Source organism: Phoenix dactylifera, chromosome 10, assembly GCF_051530095.1.
Source record: "Phoenix dactylifera cultivar Ajwa chromosome 10, Ajwa_hap1_PhDact_Kaust_v1.1, whole genome shotgun sequence".
NCBI classification, from domain to species: Eukaryota; Viridiplantae; Streptophyta; class Magnoliopsida; order Arecales; family Arecaceae; genus Phoenix; species Phoenix dactylifera.
Genome location: NC_143199.1, coordinates 12,222,605 through 12,243,799, shown reverse-complemented (window position 1 = coordinate 12,243,799; position 21,195 = coordinate 12,222,605). Strand labels below are relative to the sequence as shown.

Below are 21,195 nucleotides of genomic sequence, written 5' to 3'. Positions count from 1 at the left end.
AAGATTTGGGGATGTCCGGCCCACGTCAAGAGACTACAGGCGGACAAGCTAGAGGCTAGGATCATAAGTGCTCGTTTTATATGATATCCTAAAGAGTCATTAGGATACAATTTTTACGTCTCAGAGGATCGCAATGTGTTTGTGACCCGTCATGCCATCTTCTTGGAAAAACAGTTTATCCTTGATAGAGGCAGTGGGAGGAAAATTGAGCTTGAAGAGAAAGTCTCTGAAAAGCAACGAGTCATGGATCCTATCGAACCCATTAATACAGAGCCAGTACACGATGTCCCTCAACCACCTCGCAGATCAAGTAGGGTCTCCCATCCTCCCGATAGATACTTAGGTATACTAGAAGAGGATACCGAGGAAATGTTCCTAGTGGGAGATAGGGATCACATACAGGATCCCAAAACCTACAACGAGGCGATATCTGATATCGATTCCGAGAAATGTCTGGAAGCTATGAAGTCAGAGTTAGACTCCATGCATTCCAACCAAGTCTGGACCTTAGTAGACCCACCAGAAGGTATTGTACCTATTGGATGCAAATGGATCTACAAAAGGAAGATAGGTTCGGATGGAGAGGTAGAGACCTATAAGGCAAGGCTTGTGGCGAAAGGGTATAGTCAGCGCGAAGGCATTGACTATCAGGAGACCTTTTCACCTGTAGCCATGCTAAAATCCATCTGAACATTGCTTGCCATTGCAGCATTTCATGATTATGAAATCTGGCAGATGGATGTGAAAACTGCTTTCCTGAATGGATATCTTGATGAAGATATCTATATGGAACAGCCTTTGGGTTTCACTTCCAGTGATGGAGATCACAAGGTCTGCAAGCTGCAAAGGTCCATCTATGGACTAAAACAAGCATCTCGGAGTTGGAACACTCGGTTCGATGACGCAATCAAAACGTTTGATTTCATCGAAAACGAAGAGGAACCGTGTGTTTACAAAAAGGTTAGTGGGAGTTCTGTCGTTTTTCTCGTGTTGTACGTAGATGACATTCTCCTGATTGGGAATGATATTTCCATGCTAACCTCGGTCAAGGTCTGGTTGTCAAAAGAATTCTTCATGAAAGACCTTGGGGAAGCATCCTATATTTTGGGAATAAAGGTCTATAGAGATAGATCTAAAAGGATGCTTGGCCTTTCACAGAAAATGTACATAGAGGAGGTGCTGAAGAGGTTCAGCATGGAAAACTCCAAGAGGGGTCTCTTACCCCTAAGACATGGAATTCATCTCTCCAAGAAGATGTGCCCCAACACATCTGAAGAGATTCAACGCATGAGCAAGATTCCCTATGCATCGGCAATAGGAAGCCTCATGTATGCCATGCTGTGTACACGACCTGATATAGCTCTTACTGTGAGTGTCACAAGCAAATATCAGTCGGATCCAGGCAAGAAGCACTGGATAGCTGTGAAGAACAGTCTTAAGTACTTGAGAAGAACTAAGGATATGTTCTTGGTCTTTGGGAGAAGATCAGAGTTGAAGGTAGAAGGATGCACACATATTGATGATAGAAAGTCTACATCAGAATATGTGCAATTGTGGTTCAGTAAATTGGAAGAGTTCCAAACAACCGATCATTATAGATTCTACCTTAGAAGCTGAATGTTAAGCCGTATCTAAGGGTGCAGTGGAAACCTTCTGATTAAAAGTTAATTGCAGAGTTAGGTGTAATGTCATTAGATGCCATAACACTATACTGCGATAACATTGGCACCATAGCACTAGCTATGGAGCCATGGTCTCATCAGAAGTCCAAGCACATAGAGCGGCGCTTCCATTTCATACGCGACTATGATGTAGAGGTGCAGAGAGTAGACTCCGCGGATAACGTGGCAGACCCGTTCACTAAGCAGCTGAGTCAGCAAAAGACTGAAGCCCACCTTGAGAAGATGGGCCTAAGATATATGACCAATTGGCTTTAGTGCAAGTGGGAGATTGTTAGATGTATGCCCTAGAAGCCAATTTGGCTGACACATTGTTGATTCTAGGGACATAATTTTGTACTTGACTATTTATTATTGAATAAATAAAAAGCATCTTTTCATTCATATTATTTATGTGTCTATGAATCGTCCAAGGAATTAATAAGATGATGATACATATTCTCAAGAGTTGAGAATTTAAGGCATGTATCATTGGTGATTAATTTCTAAATGCTCCTGATCAATGGATCATCACGAGGACGGTGATCGATCCGATCAGTGCACAGATCTCTTTCCTTCTGGATGGACGAGACTTGAGTCCACAGTGTAGGGACACTGAAGTGATAGTGTAGGTGCTTGTTAGAGAACAAGGGTACTGAGCGTGACCAAGACAAGAAGTCACTTGGATGTCTATCCACTCGTCAGTGACTTGCTTGATGTTGCAGTAGTGTGACTGGTCCTTTGACCTGCGGTGCTTCGGCTACTCACAGTGAGGTTATTGTAGTTTGACTGCACACATACATGGTCTCTAGCCATATGGGTCCATGCAGTGTAGATTGGCTGCAGTAAGTTCACTGTAGGAGTAGGGTATGCACCTATAAGGAATCTATTGACCTTGATAGAAGAGGAGTGATCCTATGTGATTTGTTAGACTGAGTTCTAAGACCTTGGCCAGGGCAGTAATATAAAGTGGAAAAAGAGTTTTCCATTAGCGAACTCAAGTCGAATAAATCTTGACATATGACAGACGATGGGGTTTGACGAGTTGTCCATGACCTCCGCCCTGTAGGGATCCACGATAGTAGGACTGTATCACACGTTAACTGCACCTAGAGGTTCATCATTCCATTCTGCTGGGTAGCCACTACATGCTGCTAGGTGTCACTGGTGGATGGTGGGACTCATAGGGATTATCTTGATGATCGATAAACCCTAATGAGTTGAGTTGGAATCGTTCCAACCCATTGAAAGGAGTTTTCAATGATATTGAGATAGAGATCACAATATATCTCACTACCAGTCAGAATAGAACCTATGGGGTCACACACACTAGAAGTATTGACCGATCCGATGGTTGAAATCGTGATTAGGAATCACAAGTAATCAATTTGATTGATAAGAAGTTGAAGAAGGAACAAAGGGAATTAATTAATTGGACTTGAAACAAGAGTCCTACTTCGAGTAGGATACCTAGAGTCCTAATTGGATTAGGACTGGGAATCCTAGTTGGAGTAGGACTGGAATTCCTACTTGGAATAGGATTCCTATAATCCTAATGAGATTAGGAATTTTGAATTAAAATTGGATTCCTACTTGGAGTAGGATTCCTAGAAATCCTAATTGGATTAGGACTTCGGATTCAAATAGAGTCCTAATTGGATTAGGACTAAAATTAAATACATCCTAATTGGATTAGGATTCCTTAAGTCTAAATTAATTATTAATCTAATGAATCAACATGACTCCTAATTGGATTAGGATTGAAGAGTTCAATTGAGTCATGGTTCATTCAAGTCCTAATTGGATTAGGACTAGCCTAGATTGGATCCAAATTGGTTCACCCTTGGGCTAAGCCTAATTGGATTAAGGCTAAACCACATTAGGGCCTCCCAATCCTCATTAGATGAGGATTAGGGCAACATGAGAGGGAGGGGCTCACGCCCCTCCTCCTTGGATCTCTTGGTGCGGCAACAAGAGGGGCCGGCGCCCCTCTTGGTAATACATCAAGGGCTCCTAACTTGTAGGAGCCCTAGATGTTATAAAAGGAGGACTCTTGGGGGCTGACCTAATAGATATAGGAATCCCCCTCCTCTCCATCACGTGGCCACCCTCTCCCTCCCTTGGTTCAGCCGCCAGCAAGAAGAAGGGAAAAAGAAGCCATGGCGCCTTCCTCTTCCTCCTTTCCTCCTTCCAACGCAGGAAAAAGAAAGTAGGCTGCAGGGGCCTTGCTTCTTCCTCTTCTTCTTCCTTCTTCTTCCTCCTCTCAAGTACATTCATGAGTTGAAAGAAAGAGAGGAGATCAGCCATCAAAAGTTATCTCTGCAAGGGAGCTAGCACCCCGGTGAGATAGAAAGCTTGGATCGGATCCTGCTTCGTGTGGATACCCGTAGAGGCCGGACGTTTGAACGGCTTCAAGCGAACCCTCTTCCAAAAACCACGAATTCAGATTTGCGGTGATCATCTACCCGCGCAAGGTGAAGATCTGATCTTCCTAATAGTTTTAAAAGTTTTAATTCTTACCTAATTACGAAAGGTCTCGAAACAACGTTCATGCGATGAACGTAGATCCCGTGCATGCCGATTCCGCTGCCATCTGAAAAATTTTTGAAATATCAGCGGCGTGGGCGGGTTACCAACAATTGTTGCCTCTCTATCTTCTTCAACATTGGCACGAATCATGGTTATTTCCATCTCCTTATGGTATTCTTCAATAGATTTTGTTCCCTGTTTAAGACTTTGCAACTTCAAATGTAAGTCTCTATAATAGTGTGAAGGAACAAACCTTCTCCTCATGGTAGCTTTCATGTCATCCCAATTATCAATTGGACTCTCTCGGTTTCTTTTTCGACTTAGAACCAATTGGTCCCACCAAACAATTGCATAGTCAGTAAAAGAAACAGCTGCAAGCTTAACTTTCTTTTCCTCCGAATAGTTATGACAATCGAAAACAAGTTCCACTTTTCTTTCCCATTCAATGTAAGCATCAGGATCATTTTTACCTTGAAAAGGTGGGAGAGAAAGTTTAATCGAACCTGTGTTGCGATCGACAACATCTCTATTTTGATGCATGTGCTGGCGATGTCGTCTTGGTCTATGATCTCTTTGTCTTCGTATGGAAGCTAGGGAGGTTTCATCATCAAATTCTTCATTTTCACCTTCATAAGTATCAACATGATCAGCTGGAGGAATGGAGGGACGTCTGTTTTGCCTACTCCCTCGTGGCATAGTGCCTTGCTGTATTTGATTCACTTGTTGGTCATTATGATCTAATCGTTCTCGGATTTCTTCAAGTTGGGCATTCATCCGCTGGAATTGTTGTTGCAGAGCTTGAATGTTCAATTTGGTGTCTATTGGTGCTTCCTCACTTCCGCCTTGAGACATGTTGTAAAAATGGAAAGAACCTCACCACTCCCTCACGTGTTTCACTCAAATATATTTCACTCAATCACTCGTCTTTGCACACAATGATTTGGCTTTTTCCCTCTGATGATCTCACACACTCTTGCCTTTTACCACTCAATTTTCTCTTAAAAGTTCTTGAGAAAACTAAGGTAAATTTCAAAGCAAAGCAAATGAAAAACCAACACACTTAAAAATACAGATTTTTGAGGGGAGTCAATATGGAAGCAACAAGTGTGAAGAGTTTAGGAACATAAATGATGGGAAGAAATGGATATGAAAAGAAAAGCAAAGAATATGAAAAGAAAGCAAATGGACTCCCCATATTGACTCCATTTGGACTCCATTTGGACTTCCAATTAGATGAACCAGCAGCTTCATGCTTGGATGATGATCTTCCTCCTCTTTTAAGTTGCCTCTCAACTTTCATAGCCATGTGGACCACATCTTCAATTTCCACATAATGTTGTAGTTCCACAACATTCGCAATCTCATGGTTGAGACCACAAATGAATCTAGCCATTGTTGCCTCTCTATCTTCTTCAACATTGGCACGAATCATGGTTATTTCCATCTCCTTATGGTATTCTTCAATAGATTTTGTTCCCTGTTTAAGACTTTGCAACTTCAAATGTAAGTCTCTATAATAGTGTGAAGGAACAAACCTTCTCCTCATGGTAGCTTTCATGTCATCCCAATTATCAATTGGACTCTCTCGGTTTCTTTTTCGACTTAGAACCAATTGGTCCCACCAAACAATTGCATAGTCAGTAAAAGAAACAGCTGCAAGCTTAACTTTCTTTTCCTCCGAATAGTTATGACAATCGAAAACAAGTTCCACTTTTCTTCCCATTCAATGTAAGCATCAGGATCATTTTTACCTTGAAAAGGTGGGAGAGAAAGTTTAATCGAACCTGTGTTGCGATCGACAACATCTCTATTTTGATGCATGTGCTGGCGATGTCGTCTTGGTCTATGATCTCTTTGTCTTCATATGGAAGCTAGGGAGGTTTCATCATCAAATTCTTCATTTTCACCTTCATAAGTATCAACATGATCAGCTGGAGGAATGGAGGGACGTCTGTTTTGCCTTCTCCCTCGTGGCATAGTGCCTTGCTGTATTTGATTCACTTGTTGGTCATTATGATCTAATCGTTCTCGGATTTCTTCAAGTTGGGCATTCATCCGCTGGAATTGTTGTTGCAGAGCTTGAATGTTCAATTTGGTGTCTATTGGTGCTTCCTCACTTCCGCCTTGAGACATGTTGTAAAAATGGAAAGAACCTCACCACTCCCTCACGTGTTTCACTCAAATATATTTCACTCAATCACTCGTCTTTGCACACAATGATTTGGCTTTTTCCCTCTGATGATCTCACACACTCTTGCCTTTTACCACTCAATTTTCTCTTAAAAGTTCTTGAGAAAACTAAGGTAAATTTCAAAGCAAAGCAAATGAAAAACCAACACACTTAAAAATACAGATTTTTGAGGGGAGTCAATATGGAAGCAACAAGTGTGAAGAGTTTAGGAACATAAATGATGGGAAGAAATGGATATGAAAAGAAAAGCAAAGAATATGAAAAGAAAGCAAATGGACATGAAAAGTTGAATGATGGATATATAGAGATGAAATATGAGAAATAGATGATAATAAAAGGCAAACTTCTCCTTCTTCTTTTTTCTTTCAAAACATTTAACCTTCTAACTCCTTTTGATCTCCCTTTTTTTTGTCTTTTTTTTTCTTTTCTTCTTTTTTTTTTTTACAACTTCAGTCTCCTCTTTTTATGTTTTCCTTTCAATAATAGAACCAACAGCAATATCAACAAAGATGAAGCACGAAAAGAAATGGTAGAGAATAGAAATGAAATGGTTATGGATGAAATGATATCAAACGATGCAAAAGGATGAAAAAAATATAAATGAGAGAATATAAAAGCAAATAAGGGATAGGTAACCTGATTGGAAACCTTGGCTCTGATACCAAATGATGCAAACCTCAACAAACCTGCCGTGAGACCCAACAACAAAAGTTTGGAAAATCAATTCCCAGATCGTCCAAAAAGGTTAAAAGGAAAGGAATATAGACCCCGTTGCTATAAAGAGCAAGAAACCTATATTATCAAAGGATTAGGAATATTGACCCCGTGACTATAGAGAGTCAGAAACCAATATTATCAAGGGTTGGAGGTTCAAGTGGTTGTACTTGAAACTACCGTAAGTTCTACACAAGAACAATAGAGAGAAAATTCTCACAAAAAGATTATATTTCGGAATTGCTTGATTACAAGTGAAAACACCAAGTATTTATAGGCAAAACAAGCCTTGGGTGCATTGAACCAACTAGAAAAAACATTAAATGAAAGTTGGTGAAGATGAAAGGAATACTACTTAAAGTCTTGGCAGCAATTAATTAAGCTTGGAAAGTTGCAGCAAAACTCCCAACCATTTTGACTAGGTTCATCCTTCATTTGCAAGCCTCAAAAATGTCCTTCAGCCTTCCAAAAGCCTATGATAAATGCACCATAAAGAGGAGTCCAAATTTGAAAGGATTAGACTCTTCTTTTCCATGTTTAAATAATTAATTGCGCTGGATATTGTCGAAATGGACTTGCCACATATTAACCATCTTCAAGTCCAAATCTTCATGTGGACTAGAACCTTCTCCTTGGGCTTGAGTTAATAAACTTTGGACAGCTTCTTGAAGTTTCTTGGCCCGAGCTCTTGTGATTGGCCCAATTGGAATCTCCACATCATCTTGAGCATCTTCTTTGTCCTTGTCAAAGTCCTTGAGCTGGATCATATCATCTGGTATATATTTCTTCAACATTGAGACATGGAAAACATCGTATACACCAGCCAGAGAAGGCGGCAAGGCAAGTCTATAAGCCACCTTACCAATTCTTTCTAAGATCTCGAACGGACCAACAAATCTGGGATTCAATTTTTTTCGAATATCGAATCTTGCAACTCCCTTTGTAGGTGATATTTTAAGAAATACATGGTCACCAACTTGAAATTCTAATTCTCGTCTTCTATTATCCGCATAACTCTTCTGTCTACTTTGTGCAGTCCGAAGGCGATCTCTGATTAGCTGAATTTTCTTAACTGTCTGTTGTACAAGTTCAGGGCACAACAATCTTCGTTCACCAATATCATCCCAACAAATTGGCGAACGACATTTTCTTCCGTATAAAGCTTCATAAGGCGACATCTGTATGCTACTCTGATAACTGTTATTATATGCAAATTCTATCAGAGATAGATGCTCATCCCAAGAACCCTTCATATCTATGACGCAAGCTCTCAACATATCCTCGAGTATCTGAATGGTCCTCTCAGACTGGCCATCGGTCTGAGGGTGAAAGGCAGTACTAAAACATAACTTTGTTCCCAAAGTCTTATGCAAGCTTTTCCAAAATTGTGATACAAATCTAGTATCTCGATCAGACACAATGGATACTGGAATACCGTGCAGTCTCACAATCTCTTTAATGTATAATTTAGCTAGCCTTTCCAGACCGAACCCAACTTTGATAGGTAAAAAGTGTGCCGATTTGGTTAGCCTATCCACTATCACCCACATGGCATCGTTAGAACTAGGAGTCTTTGGCAGTCCTATTACAAAGTCCATGGAATTTTGTTCCCACTTCCATAGTGGAATGTCAAGAGGTTGAAGCAGCCCTGCTGGTCTTTGGTGTTCGGCCTTAACCTACTAACATACTAGACATTGTGCCACGAATTGAGCAATTTCCCTTTTCATGTTGTTCCACCAATACAATTCCTTTAAATCTCTATACATCTTAGTTCCTCCCGGGTGCACTGTATATCCAGACTGATGAGCTTCTTTAAGAATTTCCTGTTTAATTTTCAAATCCATAGGTACACAAATTCTATTCCGATACCTCAAAGATCCATCCTCATGTATCCCGAATTCAGATATATCTCCTACTTCTACTGACTCCCGAATCTTCAATAACTGCTGGTCATTACGCTGAGCTGTCTTGATCCTCTCTATGAGTGTCGGCTGAACCTGCATATAAGCCAATTGAGTCCCCGAGCCAAGTACTCAAATCTCTAATTCAAGTTTCCTCACATCTTCCAAAATATGTCGTTGGCTAGAAATCAAAGTGGCCATATTTACTATTGACTTTCTGCTTAAAGCATCTGCAACAACATTAGCTTTTCCAGGGTGATAATTAATCGTTAGATCATTGTCCTTCAACAATTCCAGCCATCTTCTTTGTCTCAAATTCAGTTCCTTCTGGGTAAATATATATTTCAAACTCTGGTGATCTGTAAACACCTCGCATCATACTCCGTAAAGATGATGTCTCCAAATCTTGAGAGCAAAAATCACAGCTGCTAACTCCAAATCATGAGTAGGATAATTTTGCTCATAAGATTTTAATTGTCTAGAGGCATAGGCTACTACTTTACCGTGCTGCATCAAAACACAGCCAAGTCCCTTCCTTGAAGCATCACTATAAATTGTGAATCCATCATCACCTGTAGGTATAGTAAGAATAGGTGCTGTAACCAATCGCCTCTTTAATTCCTGAAAGCCTGGTTCACAATCTTCAGTCCATTCAAACTTAACTCCTTTTTGAGTTAAGCGAGTCAAAGGTATAGCTATAGAGGAAAATCCTTCCATAAATCATCTGTAATAGCCTGCCATTCCTAGAAAGCTGCGAATCTCAGAAACATTAGTTGGCCTGTTCCATTGCACTATAGCTTCCACTTTTGCTGGATCCACAGAAATCCCATTTTCGGATATGATATGCCCCAAAAACGATATCTCATTCAACTAAAACTCACATTTCTTAAATTTAGCATAGAGCTTCTCCCTCCTTAAGAGTTGAAGTACACTTCATAGATGTTCCTCATGTTCTTCTTTCCCTTTTGAATAAATTAAAATGTCATCAATGAACACCACCATAAATCGATCTAGAAAGGATTTAAATATTCTGTTCATTAAGTCCATAAAAGCTGCTGGGGCATTCGTCAATCCAAAAGGCATCACCAAGAATTCATAATGTCCATAACGAGTTCTGAATGCAGTCTTGGGTACATCTTCCACTTTGATCTTTAGCTGATGATATCCTGTGCGGAGATCAATCTTAGAGAAAGCATGTGCACCTTGCAACTGGTCAAATAAATCATCTATTCGAGGCAAAGGGTACTTGTTCTTTATAGTGACTTTATTCAATTCTCTATAGTCAATGCAGAGTCTCATGCTTCCATCTTTCTTTTTCACAAAGAACACTGGAGCTCCCCAAGGTGACACACTAGGTCGTATAAAACCTTTGTCCAGTAAATCTTGCAACTGATCTTTCAATTCTTTTAATTCAGCTGGGGCCATTCGATAAGGAGCTTTAGAAATCGGACCTGAACCAGGTACAAGATCAATAGTGACTTCAATTTCTCTGTCCGGTGGCAATCCTGATAACTCCTCGGAAAAGACGTCCGAAAATTCATTCACTATAGGAATATCCTTTATCTTTATTTCATCTTATTGTATATCAATTACTGAGGCCAGATAACCTGTGCATCCTTTCCTTAACATTCGTCCAGCTTGCAAAGCCGAGATAATATGAGGAAAAGCAGTTTCCTGGTTCCCACAGAAACTGAATGCCGGTTCCTCCGGAATTTGGAAGTTTACCCTCTTGCTATGACAGTCTACTGAGGCATGATAAGTAGCAAGCCAATTCATCCCCAGAATGACATCAAAATCCTGCATATCAAGTACAATCAGATCCACAGGTAACTCCCTAGCTATTATTTCAATTTTACATGACTTGCATATAACATCAGTGCTCAACATACCGCCTACTGGTGTCTCCACATAGAACTTAGTGGTCATGGATTCACACAATATGTCGTGTTTTGACAAAGTTTGAGGATATGAATGAATGTGTGGCACCAGGATCAAATAAGACATAAGCATAAATATCAGATACAGGAATAGTACCTGTCACCACTGCATTAAAAGCTTGTACATCTTGCTGTGTAAGTGCAAATACCCTTCCTTGAGTCTTTGGCCTCTGGCTTCCTTCCATTGCCTGCATAGATTTATTCTCGTTTCTTTGTGGGCAGTCTGCAATTTTATGACCTTTCTGTCCGCAATGAAAACAAGAACCTGTAACCCAAGGACAATTTGCAAATTCATGATTACCACCACATCTTGAACACTTCCCACTCTCATTTTTGAGATTTCTATCTTGATTTGGCTTCTGAGCTGGATTCTTGAAATTCTTGTTTCCCCCTTTAAATTCAGCAGGTCTGTTTCTTTTCTTTTGGTTTCTTTTCCTTTCAGCAAAAGCTTCGTTGACTTCCCTTTCAATGATTAAAGCTTTATTGACCACAGCTGCATAGGTAGTCAACTCATAGGTTACCACTTGCTTCCTAATTTCAGTCTTCAATCCCATCTCAAACTTGTGCACTCGGCCTTGCTCATCCTCTACCAATTTTGGAATAAATTTGGCTAGTTCTGTAAATTTGGCTTCATATTTGGCCACTGTCATGCCCCTTTGCTTCAAATGGATAAATTCTTGTTCCTTCTGTGTCCTTACACTCCGAGAAAAATATTTATCATAGAATGCTTTTCAAAATTTATCCCAAGTGAGAGGTTCCCCATCATGCTCAAATTTATGCTCCAACATCTGCCACCAATTAAATGCTTCTCCTTGCAACATGTATGATGCAAACAGAAGTTTTTCATCGTTCCGGCATCTTAATGTCACAGCTCCTCGAATCGGGGCTGGACCGGACGTGGATCAAGGTATAAACCAGATCAGGTCGCTGGACGGGTTCGAGGTCTGACGGTGCTCTCTAGAGATTTGGGCAACTTGGAGACCATATCTGGGCCCTAGGATCACCTAGGGAAACGTGTGCAAGATGTAGGTGGAATACCCAAGAGCATGGGGCCGTGGGCACGTGCTCCAAGGCGTGTATTGTTGAGAATACATGCTGGTTCATCATTGGGAGGAAAGCTGCTGCAACGAGACTGATTCAGCGTTGTGGGCTTATCTCGAAGCATGGACTGAATCCGGAAAATTGGGATGCATGAAAATGTGTGCCACTGATGGAGGAACGTGGCATAAGTCTCCAGAAGGCAACGGACACGTTTTAACACATTTTTATAACTGAAAATGTGTATGGTTAGAAGACGTGGCTGAAACGCTGTTTCCACGCGCTTTCACTTTAAGGGGCATTTTGGGAACTCTACAGAAGTCCGTTCAAAGTGAAAAAGGTGCCATCTAGAAGGATTCTTCGTCCTGAATCCAACAAATCTAGTTTTATGGTAATCGGAGTTCGTTTGAGGCACGAACTTGGCTGTTTTATCTGATTGCGCAGAATCCTGCGGGAATCGGGGTTTTCCTATCTTATCTAGAATTCATCCTTATCTTGTGCATGGGAAGTTGAGTTCGTGAGGGACTTGTAACTGGAGGTTGTTCCTCTATAAGAGGACCCTCAAAGGGGAGGGATTGATATCTGGGAGAGCTGGAGAGGCCAAGAGAGCTTATTGTAATCAGTTGAGTGGTTATTCAATAAAGTTCTCTTCCCGTACATTTCTTCTTCTCCTTCGTGGTGTTTTCTGGTGTTGTGTTTCGCTGCATTATTGTTGTTAGGCGTGACCTAAGTCATAGAGACTAGGTACCCACGCCAGGAAGGCTGATCGGTTATCTTTGATAGACCGAGCCGCACGTTGTTGGGATTCGCTTTGTAATCCCTTCGTTCGTGTCACTTGGTATCAGAGCCATACCAGAAATGAAGGAGACGACCTCTACGGTAACTTCCATGGTGGGAATGGCGGACGCATCATCCTCGACCATGGATCCCAATCCAGCCTCAGGAGGAGGCACGGCGATGGGTGGAGCGCATCCAGTTGATGAATCTCTGTATGGGTTACGTATTGCATCTTCGGTTATCTTCGCCGACAATCGATTACGGAGGTGCGAGGCCCAAATAGCTGAGGTTGAAGGACGGATGGAGGACCTTGAGGGTAGGGACGCAACCCTTCGAGGTGAAATCGCCGCTCAGCTGAACCAGATTTCCTTCGATATGGAGCGGCGCTATAAGGAAGTGCTGCGGCGTAACGAGGAGTTGGAGATCATGGTGAAGGCTCTCCAAAATCAGGTGGTTGGCCTTTTAAAGGAGAGTACCACCACAGGCGTATCCTCTTCTCCATTGACAATGGAGGTCGCAAGAGAGGCTACGCGCCCCCTGCACAAGCTTGATGTTCCCAAGCCACAAGAGTTCTGCGGACGACGGTCCGCGAAGGAGGTGGATAACTTTCTTTTCGCCGTGGAGCAATACTTGCAGGTTACCGGCGTGAGGGAGGAAGCCATGAAGGTGAGCACGGCGGCCATGTTCTTGAGGGATGTGGCGATGCTTTGGTGGCGACGTCGGGCCGACGATGTGAAGCGAGGGGCTGTTCCAATCACCACTTGGGTACAGTTCCAAACTGAACTTCGAAAGCAATTCTTCCCCGCGTTCGCTAAGGATGATGCTCGAGCACGACTACGGCGGCTCACGCAAAAGGGCGATGTGCGTGAGTATGTGCGAGAGTTCAGCGAATTGTTGTTGGAGGTACCAGACCTCAGCAACGAGGACTCTCTCTTCACTTTTCTTGACGGGCTCAAACCGTGGGCAAAGATGGAGTTGCAGCGAAGAGGAGTCCAGAGTTTGAACGAGGCGATAGCTCAAGCGGAGGCTCTCATCGAGTTCAAGACTCAATCCACAGCTCCCAAAGCCCAAGCATCGAAACAGGGCAAAGGTGGGGGAGCGAAATCAGGTCACAAAGGAGGTACAAAGGGCTCGAATCCGAGCTCCTCGAGTGGAGGGGCTTCCCAAGCGAAGGGCAAAGGGGTGGCGCAAGGTACCAGCACCATCTCATGCTATATTTGCAATGGACCGCACAAGGTGAAGGACTGTCCATTGAGGGGCAAGATAGCATCTATGGCGGTGGAGGAGAAGCAAGAGACCGACCAAAGGATGGGCTCACTCAGTCTCAATGCCCTGAAGGCCAAGGGGCCACGAGGTCTGCTCTATGCACCTATCTGCATTGGTGGTCACATCTTCCAGGCACTCATTGATACGGGTGCCACTGACTTCTTCGTGGATCTAGCTACGGCAAAGAGGTTAAATCTGAAGATTAAACATGATGAACACACGTTCAAGGCGGTCAATTCCGCAGAAGTGGCTACCAGCGGAATGTCGAAGGATGTTGAGATCCAATTCGGCGCATGGACCGGACGGGTGACAGCGGTGGTCGCCCCGATCGACGACTACGAGGTGGTCATCGGCATGTCTTTGCTTACCCAGCTACAAGCCACGATAAAGCCGGATTCAGATGTGGTAGTGGTCCTGAATCCGAGTGGAGCTTGCGTAGTTCCAGGGAAGCGAGTTAAAGGGACTCCGCAGCGAGTCCTATCGGCGATGCAACTTGCTAAGCGGCTGACAAGGGGACTTCCAACATATATTGCATCTCTTCAGGAGGAAGAACTACTGGAAGGAGAGGAGATTCCAGCGCCCATCGAGGGTGTTCTCACTGAATTCAGGGATGTGATGCCCCCCGAGTTACCCAAGCAATTGCCGCCAAAAAGAGAAATCGATCATCGGATTGATTTGGTGCATGGAGCACGTCCACCAGCTCAAGCACCATATAGGATGGCCCCACCTGAACTCCAGGAGCTGAGGAGGCAGCTAACGGAGTTGGTGGACAGCGGGTTCATTCGACCTTCGAAGAGTCCGTATGGAGCACCGATACTTTTTCAGAAGAAGCACGATGGTTCGTTGAGACTCTGCATCGACTACAGGGCCCTCAACAAGCTCACGGTGAAGAACAAGTACCCCATTCCTCGGATTGATGATTTGTTCGATCAACTTGGCAAGGCACGATGGATTTCCAAGTTGGATCTTCGCAGCGGGTACTATCAGGTTCGCGTGGCGGAGGAGGACATTGAGAAGACTGCATGTGTGACAAGGTACGGGAGCTTTGAGTACCTTGTCATGCCTTTCGGCCTCACCAACGCACCAGCAACTTTCTGTGCTTTGATGCAGCGTGTACTCCACGACTTCATCGATAAATTCGTGGTAGTATACTTGGATGACATTGTTGTATACAGCCGGACATTGGATGAGCATATGGCACACCTGAGGCAAGTCTTCTCTACCCTACGGCAGCACCAACTCTTTGTGAAGAGGGAGAAGTGTGTGTTTGCGCAGCAGAGGGTGCCGTTCCTCGGGCACATCATTGGGGATGGAAGGCTCAAGATGGATCCCTCAAAAATTTCAGCCATAGCCGAGTGGGAGGTACCTACACTGTTACACACTTACGCTCTTTTCTTGGCTTGGCAAATTACTATAGGAGGTTCATCATCGGATATTCGAAGTTATGCGCCCCACTGACGGATTTGTTAAAGAAGGATCGACCATGGCGGTGGTCAAACCAATGTCAGGAGGCATTTGATTGTCTCAAGCAGGCGGTCATGGCGGAGCCGGTCCTCGTGCTACCGGACTTTTCTATTTCTTTTGAAGTCCACACCGACGCATCAGATTTTGCCATTGGAGGGGTGCTCATGCAGGAAGGGCACCCAGTGGCCTACGAGAGTCGGAAGTTGAATGACACCGAGCGCAGGTATACGGTTCATGAAAAGGAGATGACTGCAATTGTGCACTGTCTTCGAACCTGGCGTCATTACCTCCTCGGATCTAAGTTTGTGGTGCGCACGGATAACGTGGCCACAAGCTACTTTCAGACCCAACCAAAACTCACCCCCAAGCAGGCGAGATGGCAGCAGTTTCTGGCTGAATTTGATTTCGACATCGAGTACAAGCCGGGCCGAACAAATTCAGTCCCTGATGCTTTGAGTAGAAAGGCACAGCTGGCTACAGTCTCTTCCTTTTCCGGACCAGCAAGTAACCTAATGGAGAGGGTCAAGACCGAGATGGAGAAGGATCAATGGGCCACTTCCATGGGTGAACTCATCAAAGACGGCAAGGCGCGCCGTTTCTGGACCGAAGGAGGGCTGATTTTGACTCGAGGGCGACGTGTCTATGTGCCTTCAGGTGGAGGGCTGAGGCGCGAGGTGTTGCGAGAACACCATGATTCTATGTGGGCGGGACACCAGGGGGTGCATCGGACCCAAGCTCTCATAGAACATAACTACTATTGGCTGAAGATGCGGGATGATATCGAGGAGTATGTTCGCACTTGTCTACTATGCCAACAAGACAAGATTGAACATCGACGGCCTGCGGGGTTGTTGGAGCCATTACCTATACCAGAGCGTCCGTGGGAGAGTGTCTCCATGGACTTCATCATAGGACTACCTCTGGCGGATGGGAACAGCTCTATCATGGTAGTGGTGGATCGCTTCTTGAAGTACGGAGTCTTCATTGCAGCACCTACTACTTGCCATGCAGAGGACGTGGCGCGGTTGTTCTTTACATATGTGGTGAAATATTGGGGAATACCACGGAGTATCGTTTCTGATCGCGATGCTCGCTTCACGGGGAGGTTCTGGACGGAGTTATTTCGGATGCTTGGAACGGAGTTGAAGATGTCCACGGCCTTCCACCCTCAGACCGATGGCCAAACAGAGCGAACCAATGCATTATTGGAGATGTATTTGAGGCACTATGTGAGTGCCAACCAGCGGGATTGGGTGCGACTCTTGGACCAAGCCCAATTCAGCTACAACTTACAGCGATCGGAGTCGACAGGTAAATCACCATTCGAGGTGATTACAGGGCTGCAACCAGACACTTCGGAAAGTATCGCAGCAGACTACATGGGACGTAGTCCGACCGCCTACAGGTTCGTGAGGGATCTGAAGGAGGATACAGATTTGGTTCAGGTCTCCTTGTGGAAGGCGACCAAACGAATGAAGAAGTGGGCTGACATAAAGCGGCGGGCAGCTGAATTTCAGGTTGGTGATCGGGTATTGGTGAAGCTTTATCATCACATGAAATTGAAGTCGGGCTACCACAAAGCACTTGTGAGGAGGTATGAAGGTCCCTTCATCATCACACATCGAATTGGAGAGACAGCATACCGATTGTCGCTGCCTTCCAAGCTGAAAGTGCACCCGGTGTTCCACGTGTCCTTGTTGAAACCATTCAAAGAGGACACAACTGACCCTTCTCGGGCTCGAAGCGGGCGAGCTCCAGTGGCCGTACGAGTTCATTACACCAAGAAGGTTTCTGAAATCAAGGCGGACAGGAAAAAGGGTAACCGTGTGCAATACTTAGTCCGATGGAAAGGATTATCAGATACAGAAGCAAGCTGGGAATATGGTGACGAACTATGGCAGTTTGAAGACATCATCAACGAGTACCGCCTAGCCTCGTCAGGGGCGACTTCGGCTTAGGTGGGGGAGGGTGTCACGGCTCCTCGAATCGGGGCTGGACCGGACGTGGATCAAGGTATAAACCAGATCAGGTCGCTGGACGGGTTCGAGGTCTGACGGTGCTCTCTAGAGATTTGGGCAACTTGGAGACCAAATCTGGGCCCTAGGATCACCTAGGGAAACGTGTGCAAGATGTAGGTGGAATACCCAAGAGCATGGGGCCGTGGGCACGTGCTCCAAGGCGTGTATTGTTGAGAATACATGCTGGTTCATCATTAGGAGGAAAGCTGCTGCAACGAGACTGATTCAGCGTTGTGGGCTTATCTCGAAGCATGGACTGAATTCGGAAAATTGGGATGCATGGAAATGTGTGCCACTGATGGAGGAACGTGGCATAAGTCTCCAGAAGGCAAGGGACACGTTTTAACACGTTTTTATAACTGAAAACGTGTCTGGTTAGAAGACGTGGCTGAAACGCTGTTTCCACGCGCTTTCACTTTGAGGGGCATTTTGGGAACTCTACAGAAGTCCGTTCAAAGTAGAAAAGGTGCCATCTGGAAGGATTCTTCGTCCTGAATCCAACGAATCTAGTTTCATGGTAATCGGAGTTCGTTTGAGGCACGAACTTGGCTGTTTTATCTGATTGCGCAGAATCCTGCGGGAATCGAGGTTTTCCTATCTTATCTAGAATTCATCCTTATCTTGTGCATGGGAAGTTGAGTTCGTGAGGGACTTGTAACTGGAGGTTGTTCCTCTATAAGAGGACCCTCAAAGGGGAGGGATTGGTATCTGGGAGAGCTGGAGAGGCCAAGAGAGCTTATTGTAATCAGTTGAGTGGTTATTCAATAAAGTTCTCTTCCCCTACATTTCTTCTTCTCCTTCGTGGTGTTTTCTGGTGTTGTGTTTCGCTGCATTATTGTTGTTAGGCGTGACCTAAGTCATAGAGACTAGATACCCACGCCAGGAAGGCTGATCGGTTATCTTTGATAGACCGAGCCGCACGTTGTTGGGATTCGCTTTGTAATCCCTTCGTTCGTGTCATTAAGACAGCAAATGCTTTTTCCATCTCTGTAAGCCAATTGTCTGCTTCCAAAGATTCTGTAGTCCCCTGAAAAGCTGGAGGAGCCAGCCTCTTAAATTTAGCTATGCTGCTACGATGTTCACACTGTTCCCCTCGTCCTTGCTGTGGTTGTGTCTGGAGCAACTGCGCTTGTTGTTGGAGCAATTGCTGTTGCACCTGCTTTTGCATTTGCATGAGGCCCACCATGGTCTGCATAACCTGGCTTAAGCCCGATTCCTGTCCCGTTTGAGGGCTCATGACTCCCTACTGCTGAGGGATACTCCCAACCCGTTGGGTTGTGCTGTCAGCATGCCGGTTCGGTGTCGCATCTGCAGCACTAACAGTAGTCTTTTTCACCCGACGTTGAGGCATCCTGACCTATATGCATCAAATAACAGTAGACTCATAAAAAGAAAGCTCACCGAATTAAATTAATTTTTTTATATATATAAGAATAATCATCACATTCTTCACACCTAATGTCCCAATGTCCCTAGTGTCTACCCACCTATACTCATATCGAGTATGATTCTTTGTCTTAGATTCTATCCAAGTCCGCTCTGATACCACTTAAGTTGTCACGCCCCTAGCCCGAGATCGCGAGCCGGGGGTCGCGCAAACCGCCGCACACCCGTAGGAAACTCTCCCCACGAGCATGCAAGGCATCTAAACTAAAACACCTCAATTATGAAATTCTAAAATAATTTAGCTGAATAAATGCAATCTTATTCCATTGACTAACTCAAGTCATAAGGTCTCACAAGTCTAAATATGCAGCGGAATAATCATTTACCAACATGCAGAAACCTAGTTCTTAAAATAACAAAAGTCCACCAATCATAATAAATGTCCATAATAACAAATCAACTTAAATAATCCTAATCTAAGATAACTTGTGCCACAATCCTTCCAGTCGCTCTCCCATTTTGAATCCCCAATAGACTAGTTCTCGAAATCTGTAAACCAACAAGAGATGGTATAATGAGCTAGACAGCCCAGTAAGTAATGAACACTCTAGCTAGATAAATCAAGCAATAATAAGTGGAAAATAAATAAATATGCAGTTCCAAAGTATAAGTCAAATATTTCTTAAATTCATAAGATTCTTTTCGCGGTTTCAAGATTCTTTCACATATTCAATTCATCTTGTCGATCCTGGACTATGACCACATGTTTCCTGTGGCAAGGTCATCAACACCGGCTAATCTTCTTGCGATGAGTCCTTCAGGACAGACAATTGCCAACGTATCTGCCCCCATTGGCGGGGTCCTCAACCCGAAGTTTAATTAGTTCTCTATTTCATATTTCAGCTGTGAAAACATGCAATGTCAAAATCAAATACCGTTCATATCTTAATTTCTTTCAATATATTAGATTCAACTCAACAACCAGGAACTATGACCACATGTTCCCTATGGCAGGGTCATATCACCGACTATTCTTCTTGCGGTACCAATGTATTAGCCCCCATTGGCAGGGTCCTCAACATAGCCTGACTGCAAGTCTGAATCTATTTTAGGTCATTATCTTTTCTTTATTATGTTCAGTGTTTCAAGCCAAAGAGTACAATGTCAGAGCAAGTAAATACAATTCAAATCTAAAGCAAATACGTTCAATCAGAGTCATACAATATTCTAAAAAAATATTCATATAATCTATGCATCAAATTCGAAATCATAAATAATTCGATTCGTAAAACAGATATTTAGTTTGCCGATAACTCTAGTAAAGAGGTTACATCACTTACCTTGTGAACGCGATCCACCAAAAATCTAATTAATTTCGCAAATCCCTCGCAGAACCTAATATTCAAAAACCATTTTCTTCTTTTAAAATTCATCACAATATATATATACAAAGACTTAAATTTTTAATATCCTCCCATGGGTGGCCCTGCAGCAGTGCCTAGCACCCCGAGTGCGGGTTCATACCCGTAAACCACCCCCCTCTCTTATTCATTTTTTTTTCTTTTTCTTCTTTTCTTTTTCTTTTTTCTTCTTTTCTTTTTTTTTTCTTTCCTTTCTTCTTTTCTCTCCCGACTCCCCCTCTTCTCCTTCGGTGAAACAGGGGGTCCCGTGACCCCCCCCCTTCTTCTTCTTTTTCCCTCTCAGTCGAACTCCGGGGCGGCCATGGTGGTCGACCCCGACGGCGGCAGGAGGCGGCGGAACAAGCCCGACCACCCCCGGCGGCAAGCGGCGGCGAGCACGCCGGCGGCTAATGCATCAAGCCGAAGTAAAGCATCCCTTTTTTTTTTTTGGGCCAAAATTCGACGATCGGCCGGCTCAAAATCACCACTCACCATGGCTAATCACCAAACAAGGAGAAGGAGAAGTTTACCTTAGCCCCGACGAAGATCCGGCGCCTCTCTTCTCCGGCGGCAAGGAAGAAGAAGACCACCCGGTGCCATGGTTTTTTTCTCTCTCTCTCTCTCCCTCTCTCTCGGTGGCAACACGAAGAAGAACCCCCCTGCGTGCGGCGGCTCTCTCTTTCGGTTGGCTCAAAGGAGGAGAGGAAGGGGAAGGAAGCCCTAAAACAAGGCTCCTCCTTCTTCTTCGGGATGGAGGATCCATCCCGCTGCCTCACATGCGTTGCACGTGAGGCCAAGGTTTAGGACTGGGCCGGTCGAGTGGACCGGGCCCAATTCCGGGTTCTTACATCCCACCCTCCTAAAAAGAAAATTTCGTCCCCGAAATTTCCGTACCTGTAGTTTCAAAAAAATTGAG

The 21,195-nt window shown here is 44.1% G+C and overlaps 1 pseudogene; it reads right to left on the bottom strand.

The window, feature by feature from the left end:
- Window positions 1–10,923: 10,923 nt before the first annotated feature.
- LOC148702244 (uncharacterized) lies at window positions 10,924–19,666 on the bottom strand (annotated as a pseudogene).
- Between the last annotated feature and the right edge of the window lie 1,529 nt (window positions 19,667–21,195).